A 15603-nucleotide genomic window follows, 5' to 3' on the forward strand; every position below is an offset into this window, starting at 1 on the left:
TATGCTGCCAGTGAGCTCTCAAACCTGGAGGCCATGTTTGGTGTCTAGGCTGACACCCTAACTCATTCATTTATCACATCGTCATTGTCTAAAGGTCTGCCATGAAAAAAAAGAAAAAAAGAAAAGCACTGCAATGTATTGAAAAATTAAAATGTCACAAAACAATGTTATTTTTAAGCCTGTTAGCAGATACATTTGTATTAATATTGCTAGTACAGTATTACTGACAATAAGCAGACACTAATCACTGAAGACAGAATAAACCTATTACAAATTTTAAACTCAAAGTATAAACGTTTCTGAGATAAATATCCAAGATTAAAGCAATATGGAATAGATTATATTAAAACGTTCCTCAAATCAGATTTGCGCTATTATTAAGAAGGATAATTAATACTTCATAAGGGAACATTGTATATTCCCTCAGTACAGTAGACTTTGTGTCTGGAGTGTTACCAGTTTGCCCAGTTGTACTATAGATATAATGACAGGAAAATGGTGTTTTATTTCCTGCTGCCTACTATGTGTCCTTGTAGATACAGCACAGTAATATTATGGTGGGCAGTGGAGAAGGGGGGTTGCTTTAGGATGTCATAAAGATTTCATTGGTGGTTAAAACAAATAAGAAATCATCACTATACTGAGTTGGATTCATGTGACTAGTTTGGGAATTTTTAAATAGTAATGTATAAGCCAATGAAAAAATACCAGCTCTTTCCGCCAATCAAAGGACAAGGAAATCTGGCATCAAAGCATAGTCTTTTACTTTTTTTTTTTTCTTTCATAAATAGGAACTACTCAGGTTACTGGCACAATTAAAGGGGGAGGTCAGATCAAATATCAATTTCAAGTTGCTGTCAGCAGCTTGAGATTTTTTTTGCGCTGTGAATGTCATATCTAACAAATTTTGCTGAGTAGGAAAAACACTGACTTTTTATGATGTTGGAAATTCTTTCCATCATTACAATTTATGTGATTCTATCGTAGTTGAAAACAGTTTCAAAAAGCTAACACTAAAAGCAATAGAAAGACACTGATGTTAAAAATCTTAGAAATTCTTGTTATATTGAAATGGATGAAAGACAAAGAGGCTCCAAGACAGATAATGAAGCCGTTCCCTGCATGAATATTCACATGTTCAAAGAACAGCTGCAACACCAGCTTTGCACCAAAAGCAACATAAAAGGAAATGTAATGTACCTGGTGCTTAATTGCAGACTTTATGCAAAATGGGCTGCATTTATAAAAACAGAATGCAAAAACACTGGCATCAGAAGAATCAGAGAAAATTATACACCAGTTTACTGAAGTAGCAAAAAGATTTTTAACAAAATATTTTGGTTATCTCCAAATTGCATGAATGGTTGCAACAAATTAGTATTCCTTCTGATTCTCAAACATAATGGTAACAAATCATTAACAGACAATGCTTTGTATATTTTCTTTAAAAATGTGTTTATTCAATGAAGGCTAATAGCATCTCTAGAGTAAACTGTGCAGTGTCAATTGTCATTAATGTGGCTTTGGATATTCAGAATTGGTTTATGCTGTAAATCAGTTCAATGCTATAGTCGAAATTTACAACACATGCCTATAGGTTTTCAGTACATTTTGAGACTGGCATTTATTATAAAATTTAGGGAAAATGTATTAATAATGTATTAGTTCTGCTACTAAGGCCCATAATGTTTAGCTGTTCATGCTTATTAATTTCATCATACACTGTCCAATATCTTCTTTAAGTGCAGGGCCTACTCCTACTGTCATACAACTGTAGACACCTAGGGTCAGGTCCAGGTATGGTTATGTTGTGGGTGTTGACTGCATGTATCCATTCATACTGTCATACGCGTGTGCATAGGGGGCAGCTGAAGGGCTCTAGCGACTGTAATTCTCCTGCCACACCAGCGTCTTAATGCCTTTCTCTCTTCCTCGCTTTGCAGACTAGATAATTGATGGCTAGAACATCTCTGATGTCACGTCCAGTGCCTGTCCACTTGGACCCGCCTCTTCCTGATAGGAGAACTAAAAACTGTAAGCTCCTCCATCTTTGCCAGTTCTGTCCTCAACTCACGTCTGAAAAGACCTTTTTGTAATTATTTGCTTGTTTTTTTCAATTTGCTTACGATCCAATAATACAGGGATACTGGGTAGGTACCCCAACTCTTTCTCGTTGTCCTTTGATTCTCTTGCAACACGTTTTCAGTGTCATTCTAAAAATGCGTATAGTAAGTTAATTATAAATATTAATATCATCTACCAAGTTACAATGGGGTACAAATGTCATCCAAGTGTTGTGTTAAGCAAGGTACTGTAGTACTAGTAGTGGTATTGTCCTTGGAACTTTAAATGGAATTGAAAGTTTGAACCACCACCTGAACATAGCTGAAGAACATTCTGGTGGGAGTCTAACCTAACCCAATCCATAGCTCCAAGATTTGAATACAAATCTGACTATAGTGCAACAAAAGTACATCTGATACTAACCACCACCAACCTGAAGAGTGAATAAAACCTGACATACCAAATAGATCATCAGAAATTCACTGATCAATAAAATGAAAACTAACAATCAAACTAGAACAAACTAACAATCAAACTAGAACTAGATACACAAAACTGAGTGTAACCCTAACCCTAATTTATTTTAAAATCAATACCTTTGGACAAAATTCCAAAAGTTAGTTTTATTAAACTGTAATCAATGCACTGCTGACAGACAACCCAGATTTCAGATTTCGCTGCAATCCAATGCAGTTCTTCAAAGCCCTTGCCATTCGCACTGGAAGATCACAGATCCTTGTTGCAAAATCAACACATTTTTTGCAACTGTTTTCTCAGCTCTGAGAGTGCTAGCTGTATGTTTACTGGAATTGTATGTTTATGTTTATTGGAATCGTACTTCAGGAGCATTTTGCAGCTTCAACAAACGATTTCCAAACCTCTGACTAACAATCTAGTGGTGGAAGTAAATTATATTCACCTGAGTCAATCTGCTGTTTTATTTCAGTTGTGTTTATTTTTGCACTGTGTGTTAAATGGCCTTGCTGCAAACAACTTTAGGGACTCTAGGGTGTACATTTGGGCTAAAATCCAACAACTAGGACCTTCTTCCCCTGTCCAGATTCATGGTAAACACATCATGATGGATTTTACAAAATCTATGAATGAAATACTGAAATACTAGGGCACCTTAAACTACAGCAAAAAGCTTCACTGGGCTGAAAGGTCTCCTTGAATTCGTAAGATGTCTTTATGTGCTGTTATGATGAATGGCTTAGTTAAACAATTTGCATTGTAGACCATTATGAACAATATTGCACACTCTCTCTCTGACACACTAGCATTCAGACAGACAGGTTGGGAGCATTCACTGATACGGCGCGTTGTCACACCCACCACTCAACGAACCACCTCAGGATCCCAAATTAGGAACATAGTGCAACTGTGCAAAGGGTGACACCTCGGCACCACACTGGAACAGTGTATGATTTTTTATAGTCACTGGAGTTCCAATCCTGCTACCAATCCTTGAGTTTTCCCTGTAAGTTGGAGGACCTGCTTACAGGGTTGGATACAGGTTAGCATCATTCCCAAGACAGAGCAAATGCACATTAAGGGCCTTCCTTACTCAAGGGCCCAATGGAGAGGATCCACTTCTAGCATTTACAGGATTTGAACCAGCTCAAATCCCTAACATCAGAGCCACCACTCCACTTCCAAGTACTTTCAGTCAATAAACGATTCAGCAAAAGTCTGTCAGGAAATGCTACTGGGTTCCATTATACCAACAGCAATACTACTGCATAATGCCTCACTGGCATTGGGACTGCCAAATCAGGCTTTTTCTTTCTTTTTAATGACCTTACTTGCATTTATTTATCTATTTGCTTCTGTAAAAAGACAAATTTCACCCTGGGAACAAATAAAGACCGATCTATCTATCTATCTATCTATCTATCTATCTATCTATCTATCTATCTATCTATCTATCTATCTATCTATCTATCTATCTATCTATCTATCTATCTATCTGTAAAAGCAAATAACTGGTTCAGAAAAAAATACAAAATTACCATTTTTTCTTTAAATGACCCAAAGTCATTTTTTATCATCAATTTATCCTAGTTAGATACAGGAAATATACAGTCACTGCTGATAACCATAGGGTATGTTAAATGAACATGTGGCTCTAAATTTGCCTGGTGTGTTTAGGGGGGTTGTGTTTTTGTCTTGTGTTGGACTGGCTTCTTCTTGTCCAGGCTTTATTTCTGACTGGCACCCAATGACGCATTGAAAATATGAACTGGATGAGTGGATTCAGTAAACAGATGGATGATTTTTAACATAACATTCACAGAGCTGGTTAATTTAATTCATTGACATGGAACAAACCACAATGGGGACCAAATTGATTGCAAGACCCAATCATGCATGTTCGCACTCACATAGAGATATTTCAGAATCTCCAATTCACCCGATAAGTACATTTTTGGGATTTGGAAAAATGAACTACTCTATCTTGAAAATAGAAAGAATATGTAAACTCCACACAAGCAACAACCAGGAGAATGAATACATACAGATAAAAATAAATTATGAGAATGGATCATACAATAAAAAACTTACAGAATGTTTTTCTGACCCTTTACTCTGTAGAGACCTATTGTAAAAAAATAAACAGGAATATACAGTATGCATTCTCTTTGAAGAAAAAAAGTAATAAGAGTAGGCAATTAGATCGAAAACCTCATCCATCAGTGCTTGTAGGGCCTCCCTGCAACAAAGTATGGCAGAGAAAAGCAGAAGGAACCAAAAGAGCAATGAACACTAGTGCACGTCAAGATCACTACTTGGAAGCAGCAGATTTTAAGAGACAGGACTTTTATTCATTCAGTTAACTAAAACCACAGTAGTCACAGAAACAGATCCTTGAAGACTGAAAATAGATTATAGCAGGACATGTCACTGTTAAAGGGTTTAAAAAGTAAAATAAACCCAAATGTAAAACAGAGAAGAAAAAATGTATTTACAAGTTCAGCTATTGCTGTGAAAGACATATGGTTACGATTGTCTGGCTATTTCCTAAATTCATATATCGCCTGGATGCATTTTCATTACTTACAATAATAAGTAGAGGATTAAAGCCTTTTCCTCCTTAAGATGGTGTTAGCTATTCTGTGTGAAGTATAAATTAGTCTTACATTAAATAGAATATTATTTAATTGCAGAGTACAAGTTTCACATTTTGTTTAATAATGCTGATCTTTTTTTTTTTTAACAAGTATGACCTTATCATATACTTCAATAAACTACTTAGACTTAATTTCTCACCCCATTGTTGTACATTGCAAGTATAAATGCTGAACAATTTCAGACTAATAAAATAAAGTTTGCAGTTTCCTACAAAATAAAACAAACAAATAAAAAAACACACAAAAAGTACCCCTGTTTCTCTATCCATAAGACTCATTGTGACCGATGAGGCAATAAACTTCAATTACTGCACAAAACCTTAGTTAGGCGCTTGTCTCCCATACCAGCATGTCCTGGCATTTCCCCAGACCCACAGCTTTTTTAAACTTGTCATGCCATGCACAAACACTAAAACTTATGATTAAATTTCATGACTTCAAATTTTCCAAAGGCAAGCTTGTCAGAATGAGCAATTAAACAAAATAGCCTTCTCCAGTTATTCTGTAAGAAAAAAAAACTGGCAAAAATGAAAAAAAAAATGTCACTTGTTAAGAATATTTATAATGTTGATAATATGACAAATAAAATGCATGCAGTTTTGGAATAATAAAAAAATTAACATTCACATTCACATCGCCTAATTATTCTGTCAGTGTAAAAAAGCTAAATATCATTTTTTTTCCCCGTTTATAACTATAGTAAGCTGTTACATTGGTTTAGGTATACAATAAACTATTAGGCGTTGACCTAATGATTGACATGCATATAGTAAATGCAAAATCTTTTTTAAAGCGTAATTGCTATTGTGAATTATTCAAAGACAATGATTTCTTATAAAAACTGAAAGCTATCCCATATCTAGAAAAAGGTAGACCACCTATAATGAAAATGCTTAAAGTGTTCACAAAAGTTAAGATAAATTAGTTTTGTATTTATTCAGATGGAATAAATAAATAACTTGTCATCTAGCTCAAAGAAAGAAAAACTTAAATATTCTAGTTTCACCGTGTGTCATGAGTGCCCTCTGTTGGCTGTTTATGGAAAGAACATTATTCTCTATTTTCAATGTCTCATTCAATGCAACAATTAAGCCTGCACAAGAATATTAGTCATACTTTTATGATTTAACCACTTACACTGTGGTATACCAGCTTATAAAAGCTCCCTAAGTTGCTGACTAATAAGTCAAGAATTTGAAAGAAAATATTTGCACTAATTAATAGTAAAGAGTTTACCCCAAAAGGTGTATAAAATTGCACTGTTGGGTTCCTGATTTGGCTTTTGATTCCATCATTAATGTAAAAAGCTAAGTGAAGTCAATGGAACTTTCATCAGCCTGTCTACAGTAGATTCAGAACCCAGTTTTTCCATCAAAGTACTACGAATTTCACGGCAGCGTTGGGACCAAGGACATCTTCATGCATCCCAAAGTCACAATGGATCTATAAGCCTGAGACAAATGGCTTTTAGATATGAGTACAGAGAGAAGATGCAAACTCCATTCACATATTAACCAGGCCAGACAATGGAACCAGGTGTCTGAGGCTGAGAGACACAGCTGTTTGTGGTAATACAGGGCTGCCCTTTTATGTATTTTTTACGTACATCTCTCTATTATATAAAAAAAAAATCTTTGGACAAGACAAGACTTTTTTTCCTGTGATGAGACGTGATCTTTTGAAGAGAGACAGAGAGACACTTTCATGTCCCGCGAGACAGTCAAGTCACTCCCTACTTACAACCATTTTCAAACAAGACTATGGTCATCTAACCTCTCTATTGTTGGAATGCTTTTGGCAGACACACTTCCTGTGCTCTCGTCTCTTAAAAATTCAGGGCCAGAAAAAGACAAAGTAGAACATCGTAAAGAATTCAAAAACGTTGGTGTGATACACAAGCAGAGCAGGTTAGAGATAATGGAAGTTGGAAAATTCGAAAGTCTCAACAAAATGATAGTAAAGATCACATTAGCGCAAACAAACAGAAAATATTACTCGGTGAAATAACGGAACAGCGAAAAGAGATCGAATAGTGTTTGAGGATGTCTGGGGGAGAAGAAAGACAAGGCAGTGAGACAAAAGGACAGCTGCTATACAGGTTTTTAAATGTTCGAAGTGCCACACAAGATGCAGATCACGCGGCACAGCAGCAGCAGAAAACCAGCAGCTGATCGAGCAAAGAGGAGGTAAAAAAACCCTCCATTTAAGAGGGGTTTCGGAGGAGTGACCACGTCTCCTTGGGGTGCGTTCAGCCCCCCTCTTCACAACGGCACATGGTGCTGACGGGGCGGGGCAGTGGTGGGGGATAAAGGGGTTGGTGAGCAAAGCAAGCAGGGAGTACAGCCCCCTAGTACAACAAAAGTCCAGAAGAAATCAGAATCTAAGGAAACAAAGCATTACCCAGATGTTTTGCATTGGTAACCATTGAATATTTCAGACTTTAAAATAAACAATTCTTTCTAACAAATTAAAATAGCCAGCAGAATTACAGTGGTTCAGAGGTTCGCACTGATGACTGATGGGTCACAAGTTCTCAGCTTTAATTCTGGCCTGGTCACTCTCTGTCCAGAATTTGCACAGAGAGTGCAAATGTGACCGCATCATTTTTTCTCTCTGTACTGCGGTTTTCCTAATTTTGTGTCATGAAACAGGCTATCACAGAGCCCATAATACATTAACACTTTCCACTATTTACCAGGCTGACACAACCTCCATGGTCAACTTATATGACCTTGGACCATAAGCTAATAAGTTGAAGTGGGACACCATTAAGAATATTCATTACAGTAACTGCATTTTCAACAGGACTTCTATATGCTGACAGTAGCTAATCTTCAGTAAAAGCTTTCTGCTTGTCTTTTTGGGCTGATGACATCTAGCTCTCCACATGAAGACGATCCTTTACCTCAACAAGATCCTATTATTTGTAGTCTACTTGCACTGTGGTTTACCAGTGTATAAAAGCTCTTTAACCTGCTGAGTAGTACCAAAAACGTTTAGGGCAACTCTATGAATGTGGGTATGTGTGTAAATGTGCCCTGTGATGGTTGGATTGGTTCCTGCACTGTCCCATACTGCCAAATAAGGTACCTTGAACTTGCTAAACAGGTCTGAAAATTGATGGATGGATTTATTTACATATTTAAAACATCCTCACAATTTTCTTGTAGGAAAATACACTTGGGTTGAATGTCAGCTAAATCAAACCTATTGTTGTAGCTGCTGTTTTAAAAGAAACTTCTATATGCATATACTTACACTCTATGCCAAAATTGTTAGGGTTATTGCAGTTACTTCGGTATTGAATGTTTTGGAAGCCCCGAAGGTGAGGTTCAATGCAAAGCAAACAAGCAGCTTCCTTTTCCCTGGATCTTTATGAATGTCAACAATGGATGAATACCTTGCATCGTGTACTGTATGAGAGGGTTAACCTCTGCTTTGTGAACACGGATGCTCGGCCTTAGTTTTATTTTTTATATAAAAAGGTTAAAAGCAGCTAAAGTCTGTAAGTATTTCCATATGTGACCTTTATTCTCCTAGTACAGTAAATGCCCTCCAAGCAATCAAGGAGCTGGATGTAGAAACACGCACTGCAATGAGAAATTTCTTAAGATACACAATTTAGGTGTGGGTCTGCAAACCTTATGGCGGGTAAAGAAAAATACAATAGATCTCTTAAAGGCATAAAAATCTGTTTGTCCTGTAAAGTTTTGAGAGAGAGAGAGAGAGAGAGAGAGAGAGAGAGAGAGAGAGAGAGAGAGAGAGGCAGAAAAGAATGGGAAGTGAAACTCATGCTAAAATGTAACACATTACAACATGGTTTACATAGAGACAAGAGTTTTATGGCCAGATAGGAGGATTGTTTGCATCTCTCGGACTGACACAGACAACCTGACTACAGATCCACATCCATCCATCCATTCTCTTCTGCTTATCTGAGATCGGGTCTCGGGGGCAGCAGCTTGAGCAGAGATGCCCAGACTTCCCTCTCCCCGACCACTTCTTCTAGCTCCCTCCAGCGTGCCCTGGGTCTTCCCCTGGGCCTCCTCCCGGTTGGACGTGCCCGGAACACCTCACCAGGGAGGTGTCCTGATCAGATACCTGAGTCACCTCATCTGACTCCTCTTGATGCGGAGGAGCAGCGGCTCTACTCTGAGCCCCTCCCAGATGACTGAGCTTCTCGCCCTATCTGTAAGGGAAAGCCCAGACACCCTGCGGAGGAAACTCATTTCAGCCACTTGTATTCGTGATCTCATTCATTTGGTCACTACCCATAGCTCATGACCATAGGTGAGGGTAGGAACATAGATCGACTGGTAAATTGAGGGCTTTGCCTTATGGCTCAGCTCCTTTTTCATCACGACAGACCGATGCAGAGCCTGCATCACTGTGGACGCCGCACTGATCCGCCTGTCGATCTCACGCTCCATTCTTCTCTCACTCATGAACAAGACCCTGAGATACTTGAACTCCTCCACTTGGGGCAGGATCTCGCCCCCAACCCTCCACTCCACCCTTTTCCGAGCTGAGGACCATGGTCTCAGATTTGGAGGTGCTAATTCCCATCTCAGCTGCTTCACACTCAGCTGTGAACCGATCCAGAGAGAGCTGAAGATCACGGCCTGATGAAGCAAACAGGACAACATCATCTGCAAAAAGCAGATGAAAAAAAAAACAAAAAAAAACAGACCCACATTGTATTGAAAAACTCATCAGAAACTTCAAAAGACTTTGTTGGGCAGTTATCTTATCCAAAGATCTTGCCTATACATTGTTCTCCTCTCTTGCTAAATGAATCTTAGCTTGAATTTTTTTACATCTAAGATGTCTCACTTGAAGGTTTTCCAATTTTCTGTCTGTCCTGGTATCTAAATAAACAAAGGGAACTCCAGTTTCTGTATTATATCTTGCCTGAAGAAGGGGCCTGAGTTGCCTCGAAAGTTTGCATATTGTAATCTTTTTATTTCGCCAATAAAAGGTGTCACTTTGCTTGACTTCACACTCCATTCATAATGGCTAACAAAGCACAACACCCTAGTTCTATAAAGTTTGCAAGTCTTTTTTTTAATTTGCAGAATGTTAATGGAATAAGGACTCTAGGTAGGTGAGTCTGTGGTGATGGTAAATGGTGCTGTAAACTCTCAGGTCTGAAGCTGTTAGAGCAATGGCCACGACACACACTGAAACCTTTGCCTTTTTAAATGCTTCAATCAATCAAAATTTATTTTATGTAGCATCGCTGGCAGTAAGCACAATCAAAAAAAGTATTACAAAGCAAATAATATTGAAATCTGAGAAATCAAGCAGTGCTTAAGTGCTGCAGATCAAAAGGGCAAACAGCTGGAAAGCTAGAAACCAGCTTTCATTTGCAAGTAAAATGGCTTTATAAATGGTGACGATGGGCAGCTGCTTACAGTATGGTACAGTGCCATTTGTATTACAGATCTAGGATTTTACATACTTCATTTCAGGACATGTTGCAACGAGGCTTATAAAGCTCTCCCCCCATCCATTTTCTTGATCCCTTTCTTCCATTATAAGAAAACCCAAAGTGCTTACCAATGCCACGGAGTATAAGACAGAAATCCATCTTGGATGGCATGCCTTCTTTAACATAGAGCACATTTACACACACAGGATTAAATTGGAGAACAATGCTGGTTTACTGAATAAAGAGACAACTTTAGGAAATAACTATATCACCACCTATGCAGCTTTCTTCTCTCAATAAAAAAATATAATCCTTGGACAAAGGAAAATGTGTGCACATTCTGAACTAAGCCCACTTTACTCAAATGGGATTGTGCATTCTCATAGGTTTGATAATACGATTTTTCCCATACTATACATTACGTGGGTAAATAACAGTGGAACTTAGCAGGTTTGAAATAACAGTGGAACGTAGCAGGTTTGAAACCATCTGAAAAGATCAGTGTGAGTAAGTATACAAATGATTACAAGGAGAGGGCCATGCATTGGACTTATGGTAAAAACTATCTTCACTGGCTGCATGAACAAATATGAGTTTGAAAGCAGCTGAACGCTTAGTCCTTCTGAGACCAGGTGGGTAGTCTAAGATGTCCATCTCTCATTCTAGAGGGCTACCATTACTGCAGGTTTTTCTAACTGCCACTTCCTTCATCAATGACCAACTTCTGCTATCAATTGACTTCTTTTCCTGTCATTTTAATTGCCATTTTTAGGACTCTTCCCTGTTAATTGATTATTTTTTCCTTAAATGGTGAGCTGTGAAGTGATGACTATCTAAGCTGGTTATTGAAGTTATTAACTTACTCATCACATATCTAAAATTCTATTAACGTTTGGTGTTTATAAAGTCATGTATTTTTGTTATTGTCCTTTCATTATTGTTTTTAAGGGCACAGTCATTGAAGTTGAACAACTAATCATTTCACTACATATTGTTTTGTATGTATAATTTGTATGCGATAAATAAAATTTGATTTGACAAAAATAATAACACTGTACACTAATTATAATACAAAAATGTAACTGTACGATTCAAAGCAATATCTGACTTGATCCTGACAATACAGGTCTTTCATTTCCTTCAGAGAAGGATCTGCAAAACGTCGAGTAACAATGCCATAGGACTATTGATGGTTCATTTAACTGGCCATCACAGAACCTACATCAAAGGTTTCCACCATCTACCAGGAGGAGACAACCTTCGTGGTCACCTTGTACCAAAAGTAACCATGAGCCAACAACTTCCCTTTTAGAGTATTCATTGCCACCACTTCCACTGAGCATACAACTACATTTTAATGGTTGATGGGATTGGGCATTTTAGACTACTGTATACTGACTTCAGAAAAATCTTCAACAAATGCATTCTGATTGTAAAGAATTGGGCTTCTTCATAGAAACAATGTGTACAATCTGAACAACGTGCTCAACAGCATACTACTAGAATGAGGTGCCGGGTGACACTGCCTAAGACAGCTGGTCACTTCTGCTGCTCATCTAGAAAGTTTAACCACACAATAGTGTATGTCACTATGTCATTCATCCTACTGCCTTTTATGTGGCAAATCTCCACAGTTCCATCTTTTAATAAGACAATCCCCTACAAATCATGACTGCCATTTCCCAGGAATTCTAATGAGATGTTAGCATCCCTTCCTGTCTCAAAAGAAGCTTTCACGCTTTATTGGTTCTCTACAGGTACACTGGCAAGATGCTTATTTGAATGTGCCACAGGACTTCATGTGACACCTATATGAATCCATGCCATTAATGAATCCAGTGTGTAGCCCTGAGTAGAACTATAATGTCATATTTACATTGGTTTTTAGAATCATTTCTAACTCATGTGCCATCTGTTTTGTTATCCATTTTTTCTGTTAATTGGGGCACTATTATGAACTATACATGATCTGGAACCAGTGAATATACACACACACACACACACACGCACACATATATATATATATGCATTGTATATATACAGTGCATTATACTGTAAATATCTAAAGACAAGATGAGTGATTCATTTCTCTGACACTCAGCCAGTCACCATCTGTATCGAGTTTGAGTGAATATTTCTCAGTAATCTGTTTTTCCTCCAACATCCCAATGTGTTGATTGGCTTATTTGGAAAGTCTACATTGGCCCAGTAGTGTGGATGTGTGTGTGTACGCGTGTGTATCCTCCGAAGGACTGGCACCCTGCCCAGTTCCCATCTACATTCAGTGCTGCTAAGATAGGCTTTTACTTCATACATTATTGAATTTTGATTTTGTGTGTTTAAAAGTATCTATCTATCTATCTATCTATCTAAAATGAGGGATGGATTGATATATACTTTATACATGTTGTTTGAACCTGTATTTTCTATTATTTGGTTGCATAGTCCTAGCACCTGTTCTGGGCAGCAGTGATCACAGAGCAGGAAACAACCATTCTTAAGGCAAGCAATCCATTTCTAGGATGCTGTGGGCCAGGGCCTATCACAGCTATTTTGGGCAGAAGGTAGGCATCAACCATCGACAGTTAATCAGTCCGTCACAGTGCTCACTCATAAATATCCAAGCAAGGCCAATACAGAATCACCCATTAGCCTATCAAACAAATCTTTGGAAGAAGGGGAAGAGAAACTGTAGAAAATTCCAGGCAGACATATGGAGAACACTTAGACTTCACATGGACAGAATTCAAACCCAGGACAATGGATTTTTGAAACAGCAATACTGCCACCCAAATAACCATAAAGCATACTATTATTATTATAGATTTTATTTTTATTAATTTATTTACAAAATGTACACCATATATTCAAAGAATTTCCTCGTTATTTCTTTTAAAGATTATCATTCAAGGTATGATAATGTCAACAAATATTTTATTAATTACCATCTCTTTTTATCCTGTCAGTTCACAGATCACCATTAAGCATACTAACTACAGTGTAAACCACACTACAAATAAAACACATTCCCACATGCAAGTCAGCAGTGTGTGATTTTGCTCTTAAATGCTCTTTGTGGCTACACCACAAAGGCAAAGAGGGTTTTGCCCTTATAGGTACTGTGAAAGGTTCCCAGTCACGTAGGACACTAATACCAACAGTCTGACTCTCACAGCATGATTGAGCCACCCACCAACACCCCATGCCCACAGGGAAAAGCACCTGCATGACTTTTTGAACTTCTAACCCACTGGAAATGTTCTTGAAAGCCACAGCGCCTCATATATGCTCAATGGCTGCAGTACATCTGTGGTTCACTGACTATAATTATGCCTTTAATATCATAACCATTGCAAACAAGTCCCATGGCAATCTAGACTAAACAGACGAAGCATTTTGTCCCTTTGACTACAGCCCATTAATGGAATTTCAAACTGCACTGAACAAGATGGATCCTGGCCCAGTGTTTGCAAGCAGCATTCATTTGGTCTGAACTGAAGTCAAAATGACACCAGTCCAACCCAACTAGGCACAAAACGAATAATTCATAATACCCATTTACTGCTGAAACAGATATTTATCTTCAGATTGAAATCAGTTGGAAGCTCTGCTGATGTTGTGTTAGTGTTCTTTTTTTTTTTCCACTATCGGCTCAAAGTGGGCATTTACCTCAGAGCTGACGTGGCTGAACTGGAAATATGAGGAGCCTAAAATGACTTTTTTTTTTTGTTTCCAAGCATTATTGTTGGCTTTCTTTTTGTTTTTCTACTGCCAAGAAAATTATTTTTCTTTAAAGTGTACAGCCCAAAGAATGTTATGAGTACCTCTTTATTTTATTCTCTGTCTTTCTTTACTCCAGATAGACATCATCAAGAAAATGCATCCTGTTAGTTACAGTCATAACATCGAGGCAGAACTCATTCTGCAAAATGTTAAAAAAAAAGCCACTAGCTCTTTGTTATGAAAGACATCAGGCTGCACTCACCTCCATGAGGCCACTTTCTCCATAGGCTTCTCTATTAAGAAACTACAGTGCGCTACTTAGAGGGCTGAGGTTTAAGTAGATTTTAGTCTTTTTTTGTTCAAGTTGCTGTGCTTTTTTCCATGTGGCTCTGTGGATTTTTCTTCCACATCCCAAAGTAATGCATGTTTTATTTAAAACCTCTTAATCGGCATTGTAAAAATAACTGTGCCCTGTGACAGACTGACAAGTCATCCAGAGTGCATTGTTTCCTTTTGCTGCATACTGCCAGGATAGGCTCCAGCCTCTCTATGTATAAACTTAAATTATGCAGGTTTTCAAGCTCTGGAAGTGATTATGCAATAATGAATGTTTTGGACACAACAGACATTTGAAAATATTAGATACAGCCTTTGCATATGGACAAAATAGTTAATAATGATTCAGCACAGAAGGAGGCAACAGAATGTATCACAGTGAGGCACCTCATTAACCAAAAGTCTGTCAACATATTCTGCTATATATGCAATGTTGCGGCATGTGTTTTTCTGATTCGACTTGCTAATCAGACCGACAGATTTAAAGAACATATTATTAGCAGATGCTCTGTGCATCCACATCCACTAGAGCCATGTAATAACTTTCATTTTAAAATAGTGAAGCAGAGCCACAGGTTGTTTTAAGCAATTCCTTTCCTTTGCCCATTGGCATTATGGCACAGTCATAGATCTCCCCTTTTTATAGCTCCATGTCTACCAGAGGGATTTTGCCAAAATAAATTGTTTACATTTTTTTTTTAGGGAGGTCACATCTCATGTGATCCGTGGAATAAGTTGCCACTTCATTTCAAGTCACAATAACACACAAAGTGCCAGCTGACAATCACTATGATTTGAACTGCAGGGGCAAACAAAAACCCACATAAAACATCCATCCATTATCCAACCCGCTATATCCTAACTACAGGGTCACACGGAGGTCTGCTGGAGCCAATCCCAGCCAACACAGGGCGCAAG

At 37.9% G+C, this 15603-nt stretch overlaps 1 protein-coding gene across 5 annotated transcripts in view; it reads right to left on the reverse strand.

Moving 5' to 3' along the window:
- The window catches only part of LOC114663371 (cytoplasmic dynein 1 intermediate chain 1), a 468822-nt gene that overhangs the window by 326613 nt on the left and 126606 nt on the right, over window positions 1-15603 (reverse strand). The window lies entirely within an intron of this gene.

This window comes from Erpetoichthys calabaricus, chromosome 13 (genome assembly GCF_900747795.2).
Source record: "Erpetoichthys calabaricus chromosome 13, fErpCal1.3, whole genome shotgun sequence".
Classification (NCBI taxonomy): Eukaryota; Metazoa; Chordata; class Cladistia; order Polypteriformes; family Polypteridae; genus Erpetoichthys; species Erpetoichthys calabaricus.